Source organism: Cherax quadricarinatus, chromosome 13 (genome assembly GCF_038502225.1).
Source record: "Cherax quadricarinatus isolate ZL_2023a chromosome 13, ASM3850222v1, whole genome shotgun sequence".
Taxonomy (NCBI): domain Eukaryota; kingdom Metazoa; phylum Arthropoda; class Malacostraca; order Decapoda; family Parastacidae; genus Cherax; species Cherax quadricarinatus.
The window spans coordinates 2,002,044-2,009,543 of record NC_091304.1 but is presented as its reverse complement, the minus strand read 5'-3'; positions in this window follow the sequence as shown (position 1 = coordinate 2,009,543).

Below are 7,500 nucleotides of genomic sequence, written 5' to 3'. Positions count from 1 at the left end.
GACAAGTTGCTAAGGGAGTAAAGAATGAATGACGATGCATCCTCAGACTGCACACCGAGTACTGATACTTGGGGGACCCCACTGGTAAAATTCTCCTATAGGCATATCTTTTTATTCCCCTTTTATACTATTGTCATCTTGTCTCTCTGCTGGAGAATCTCTCATGAACAGTTGTTGTTTATCAGGTATACTCCGCTATATAATGTAATTATCTTCCCACCGAAACCCTCTCCTGGTACACTCCAGGTAAACATGTTTATGAAGCAACTTGTAATGTGAACACTGACTGATATTGTAGTAGCCAGACTTAGTCTTGGTTACAAGTACTTCTGACAGTCTGACAGACACACAGACTGACTGATATTGTAGTAGCCAGGATTAGTCTTGGTTACAAGTACTTCTGACAGTCTGACAGACACACAGACTGACTGATATTGTAGTAGCCAGACTTAGTCTTGGTTACAAGTACTTCTGACAGTCTGACAGACACAAGGACTGACTGATATTGCAGTAGCCAGGCTTAGTCTTGGTTACAAGTACTTCTGACAGTCTGACAGACACACAGACTGACTGATATTGTAGTAGCCAGACTTAGTCTTGGTTACAAGTACTTCTGACAGTCTGACAGACACACAGACTGACTGATATTGTAGTAGCCAGACTTAGTCTTGGTTACAAGTACTTCTGACAGTCTGACAGACACACAGATAATGATCAAACTATATGTAATCACTTATATGGTCACTGTCTAGAACATCATGTGCTTAATGAGGAATAACGAGCATAAATGAGGAATAACGAGCATAACCTATGTTACTATTAATGAAAATAAGATACCAGACATAATAAGCAAATATCCAAGATTTGCCGGCAACTGATAAGGCAACTGAAAATGTAAATCCAGATGTACTCCTGTCAATTTTTTTTTGGAGAAAGGGGGGGGGATAGTTACTAGGTCTATTGTATATCCATATCCTCTTGACCTACCATCCACAAGTATGAATATATATATATATATATATATATATATATATATATATATATATATATATATATATATATATATATATATATATATATATATATATATATATATATATATATATATATATATATATATACTGACAGCATCTAACGAATTCCCATTTTCGTTGTGAAAAATATATATATGGTGCCTTATAGGAGGGAAAATATGCAGGTTATTAAAAAAACTCATAGTCAAAATTTGGAAATTTTGGTCGGAATTCTATACGCAGTATTTTTTTTTTTTTTTTTTTTTTTCAATATTTCCATTTTTTTTTTTTTTTAGAGATGCAGTGACTGTGATGTTTATAAGATTTTTTCCATGTTTGTTTTTATGGATTTAGTTAAATGTTGATGTCTCTGTTCTCTTGTTTATATTGTTTATTTATTTATCTCCTTTGTTTACCTGTTTGTGATTCGTTATTAATTTGTTTCCTGTTTTATTATGCATTTTTCCTGTTTTTTTTTTTCTCTTGGTTTGCTTGTTTACCTTTGAACAAGGAAATAAACAGGGAATCCTGTTTGTTTCCTTGTTTGCCTGTTTGTTGCCTTGTTTATTTCCTTATTTGCCTGTTTGTTTTCTTGTTTATTTCCTTGTTTGCCTGTTTGTTTCCTTATTTGCCTGTTTGTTTCCTTGTTTATTTCCTTGTTTGCCTGTTTGTTTCCTTATTTGCCTGTTTGTTTCCTTGTTTATTTCCTTGTTTGCCTGTTTGTTTCCTTATTTGCCTGTTTGTTTCCTTATTTGCCTGTTTGTTTCCTTGTTTATTTCCTTGTTTGCCTGTTTGTTTCCTTATTTGCCTGTTTGTTTCCTTGTTTATTTCCTTGTTTGCCTGTTTGTTTCCTTATTTGCCTGTTTGTTTCCTTGTTTATTTCCTTGTTTGCCTGTTTGTTTCCTTATTTGCCTGTTTGTTTCCTTATTTGCCTGTTTGTTTCCTTGTTTATTTCCTTGTTTGCCTGTTTGTTTCCTTATTTGCCTGTTTGTTTCCTTATTTGCCTGTTTGTTTCCTTATTTGCCTGTTTGTTTCCTTGTTTGCCTGTTTGTTTCCTTATTTGCCTGTTTGTTTCCTTGTTTGCCTGTTTGTTTCCTTGTTTGCCTGTTTGTTTCCTTATTTGCCTGTTTGTTTCCTTGTTTGCCTGTTTGTTTCCTTATTTGCCTGTTTGTTTCCTTGTTTGCCTGTTTGTTTCCTTATTTGCCTGTTTGTTTCCTTGTTTGCCTGTTTGTTTCCTTGTTTATTTCCTTATTTGCCTGTTCGTTTCCTTGTTTATTTCCTTGTTTTCCTGTTTGTTTCTTTGTTTGTCTGTTTATTTCCTCATCTGCCCCATTATTTCCTTATTTGTCTGTTTGCTTCCTTGTTTGCCTGTTCGTTTCCTTATTTATTTCCTTGTTTGCCTGTTTGTTTCCTTTTTTGCCTGTTTGTTGCCTTGTTTATTTCCTTGTTTGACTTTTTGTTTCCTTGTCTGTTTATTTCCTTATTTACCTGTTTATTTCCTTGTTTGCCTGTTTATTTTCTTGTTTACCCGTTTGTTTCTCCCTGTTTAACTGTTTATTTTCTTGTTTACCCGTTTGTTTCTCCCTGTTTAACTGTTTTTTTCCCTGTTTTCATTTCTGTTTTCTCATTCACCTGTTCATATATCGCTGTTCATTTTTCTGTTTTAACTGTTTTTCTCCACATTTGCACTCACCTTTCTTTTGGATTCACCTGTTAGTCATAACTGAAGTCGAGTCTCAGCTCCTGGCCCTTCCTCTTCAACTGGCAGCTACTGGGTTCATCCTTTCCTGGCTTCGCGTTTCCCGTCATACCTGTTCTTTAAACTACTACTTCCTCGTCCACTTCATTCCACTTGCCGACCACACTCAGACTGAAGAAATACTTCCTGACAGCCATGTGACTCACCTGTGCTCTTAACTGTTAACTGTTCTCTCGTGTACCCGTTTCCCGCCTCACCCGTTTCCCCTTCCCTGGTCCTTCTGTTCTCTAATATTATTGGTGTAGTTTATATGTACTCTTATACACGGAGGTAATGCGTTTTAGCTCTGAGACTAGTCTTGTTGCAAGTTTCTGTTCCTTTTCCAGTTTTTCGACACACTTGATCAGGTGAGGGAGGCTCCATGCTGGTGCTACATACTCGAGGATGGCTCTTACCTACGTCGTACATAGTTTGGTGAACAACACTCTGCTGAGATTCCTGAAAGCTTTCCTTGGATCTGCTTTCCCTTGCCCAACTTGTCTTTGCCGTACGAGTTTCTGTCACAAAGTTGGCTGAGTCGAATTTTCGCGCCTCTCCTGGGTGAAATATGGCGGAGGTGTAGATGGCGCTGCCCATTGCACTCCTTTGTGAGGTAGCGGGGCGAGTTTCAGTGCGGTCGGTCATTCCGTTGTGCACAAATAACCCGAACATAGAAGAGAGAAGCTTACGACGACGTTCCGGTCAGACTTGGACCAATTACAAAGTCACACATTTACAAAGTCAGTGTGACTTTGTAAATGGTCCAAGCGGACCGAAACGTCGTCGTAAGCTTCTCTCTTCTATGTGCGGGTTATTTATGTATCGTTCCAGTCACGGTATTGTGCCTTTTTTTGTTATTCCGTTGTGATTAGACGGGCATTTTGTGTCGTGTTGTCAGTGTGCTGCTGCGATTTTCTGAGGGAACGGAATCTATAAGAGAAAGAACAGTGTGTGTGTGTGTGTGTGTGTGTGTGTGTGTGTGTGTGTGTGTGCGAAGCTCACAAAATGGATCACACAGTGTTTTGAATGATTTTCTTGATTTAAAGCAAGATGAACGTCACTTGAGGATGATGAACACTCTGGTTGATCATCAACATCAAAAACAGACGCTAACATTCAAGAAGTGAGGAAGGATATTCACAAAGATTGTTGTCAGAGTATCCATTACACTGCAAGTGCTGCAGTGACCCACTTGCTGACTCAAGACCGGAAAGACCATCATTTTCTGGCCAGAAACAACAATGTACTCTTCCTCTCTATTAATGCCCCATTTACCTCCCAGATGACCTTAAATCTCCCGTTCAGCTCCTGCGAGACTTCCTGGTCGTATCTGATGAGCTCTCCTCCTTTCTTCCATAGTCACATTGCTGAGCCCCATCTGGTGTCTTCCTCCTGGTGTAGCCACGTCCTCTGGTACTTGGCTTGCGATGAGAAATACTCCTAGTGTAGCTCTGTCTGTTTTCTCATCTCTGTGTGATGCTTTCTGAGTCTCTGCTCGCCCCTGTGTTCTGACGTTCATTGTTCTTAGCATTCTTTCATGTTCTTGCAGTCTTACCTTCTGATTCCCAACACCTCTGGGGTGAACCATGGTTCACTCTGGATGAACCGTGGTTAACTCTGGGATGAACCATGGTTCACTCTGGATGAACCGTGGTTAATTCTGGGGTGAACCAGGGTTCCCTCTGGATGAACCGTGGTTACTTCTGGGGTGAACCATGGTTCCCTCTGGGTGAACCGTGATTAACTCTGGGGTGAACCATGGTTCACTCTGGGTGAACCGTGGTTAACTCTGGGGTGAACCATGGTTCACTCTGGGTGAACCGTGATTGACTCTGGGGTGAACCATGGTTCACTCTGGGTGAACCGTGGTTCACTCTGGGGTGAACGTTGCTTACCGTTGCTTCCACATTTTACACGAAATTTTCCTTCCTGCTGCCCAGCACTTGCCATATCACTCCTTCATTATTTCATTTGTTCTATTTTCTTTCACTTTCCTTCCCACTGAACCACATTCTTGTCTTTCTTCTGAATTCTGGTTTCTCTCTTCCTTTCCCTTATGTCTCTCTCTGTCTTTATCTTAATTCAGTACTGTGTTAACTAGTGTGTGTACTCACCCACGTAATTGTACTCACGTAATCGTGATTGCAGGGGTCGAGACCTAGTTCCTGGCCCCCGCCTCTTCACTGATTGCTACTAGGTCCTCTCTCTCTCCCTGCTCCATGAGCATTATCATACCTCATCTTAAAGCTATGTATGGTTCCTGCCTCCACTATATCACTTGCAAGGCTGTTCTACTTCTTGACTACTCTGTGACTAAAGAAATACTTCCTAACATCTCTTTGACTCATCTGAGTCTTCAATTTCCAATTGTGACCCCTTGTTTCTGTGTCCCATCTCTGAAACATCCTGTCTCTGTCTACCTTGTCAATTCCTCGCGGTATTTTACATGTCGTTATAATGTCTCCCCTAATCCTGCTGTCCTCCAGTGTCGTCAGGCTGATTTCCCTTAGCCTTTCTTCGTGGGACATTTCCCATAGCTCTGGGACTAATCTTGTTGCAAACCTTTGCACTTTCTCTAATTTTTTGACGTGCTTGACTAGGTGTAGGCTCCAAACTGTTGCTGCATACTCCAATATGGGCGTGACGTACACGATGTACATAATCTTGAGCGACTCCTTACTGAAGCGCCCATATGCAGCAGCAGTTATCTGGTTGATGTGTGCCTCAGGAGATGTGCTCGGTATTATACTCACCCCAAAGTCCTTTTCGTTGAGTGAGGTTTGCAGTCATTGGCCACCTAGCCCATACTCTGTTTGCGGTTTTCCTTGCCCTTCCCCGATCGTCATGACTTTGCATTTGGCGGGGTTAAATTCGAGGATCCAGTTGGTTGACCAGGCTTGTAACCTGTCCATCATCATCTGCAATCAGGGACACTTCTGAGTCTATCCTTTCCGTCATGTCATTCGCATATTCCAAAAACAGCACTTTCCTAGGACTGATCTCTTTGTCAGGTATTCTCTGATCCATTGCAGTGCCTTTCCTGTTATGCATGCCTGATCCTGTACCCTTTGCACTAATCTCTTGTGAGGAACTGTGTCGAAGGCTTTCTTGCAGTCCAAGAAAATGCAATCTACCCACCCCTCTCTCTGGTGTCTTCCATTACCTTGTCATAAAACTCCAGTAGGTTTGTGACACAAGCTTTTCTTTCCCTGAATCCGTGCTGGTTGTCGTTTATAAGCTTGTTCCTTTCTAGGTGCTCCACCATTCTTCTCCTGATAATCTTCTCCATGACTTTGCATACTATACACGTCAGTGACACTGGTCTGTACTTTAATGCCTCGTGTCTGTCTCCTTTCTAAAAAACTGGGACTGCATTAGCCATCTTCCATTACTCAGGTAGCTGCCCAGTTTCAGTGGATGTGTTGAAGATTGTTGTTAGTGGCACACACAGCGTTTCTGCTTCCTCTCTAAGGACCCAGGGAGAGATGTTGTCTGGTCCCATCGCCGTTGAGGTATCAAGTTCACTTAGCAGCTACTTTACTTCCTTTTCGTTTGTATGTATTTCATCCAGCATTGTTGGTATATCTCTTGTTGGTGTATCCCCCTGTTCTAACTTTCTGGAGTTTTTTCTATCTCCACTGTAAATGCTTCTTTAAATCTCATGTTGAACTCTTCACATACTTCTTGGGCATTTCTTGTGAGCTCTCCACCTTCCTTCCTCAGCCTGATTACATGATCCTTGACTGTTAAACAACAGTCAAGGACCAGATAATCAGGTTTTCATCCTGATTTGGTTATACAACAGCTTTGGGTCAGATTTGACTTTCGATGCTATGTCGTTTTCGTACTGTCGCTGGGCCTCCCTCCTTATCTGTGCATTCTCTTTTCTGCCTCTTCGACAAATCTCTTTTTCCTGGGCCCTTTGTCTTCTGTACTCTTTCCATTCTCTAGCACACTTAATTTTTGCCTCCCTACATCTTTGGGTGAACTCAGGGCTCATTCTAGTCTATCCATTATTTATGTTGCCCTTGAGAAAAAATCTTACCTCTGCCTCCTTACATTTTGTTGTCACATAGTCCATCATTTCGTTTACTGATTTTCGTACCAATTCTCTTTCCTACTGACTCTCCTGCAGGAAGCTCCTCATGCCTGAGTAGTCCCCTATTTTGTAGTTTGGTTTTCCCATCTTACTCCTGTTACCTTCTCCACTTGTAACTCTACTATGTATTCAAAGCTCAGAACTACATGATCACTAGCTCCAAGGGGCCTTTCATATGTGATGTCCTCGATGTCCGAACTACTCAAGGTGAATACGAGGTCCAGTCTTGCTGGCTCATCCTCACCTCTCTCTCTCTGGCAGTGTCCCTAACGTTTTGATGCACGAGGATTTCCAGTACCACATCCATCATCTTGGCTCTCCATGTTTCGGGATCCCCATGGGGCTCCAGACTTTCCCAATCTTGTTGTTGAAATCACCCAAAACTAGTAACTTTGCTCTACCCGTGTGAGCTCTTCTGTCCACCTCGGCAAGTGTGTACATCATTGCTCTGTTGGTCTCTTCCTATTCTTCTCTTGGCCTTCTGTAGTTCTCTGGCAGGTTATACATCACTACATAATATTACCACCTTAGGTCCCTCAGACTGAATTGTTCCTACTAAGTAGTCACTTTCGCCCATTCTGTCCATTCCTTCCATTTACTCAAATCCCCATCGGTTTATAATGATCAGTGCAACTCCTCCTTCCCCTCTG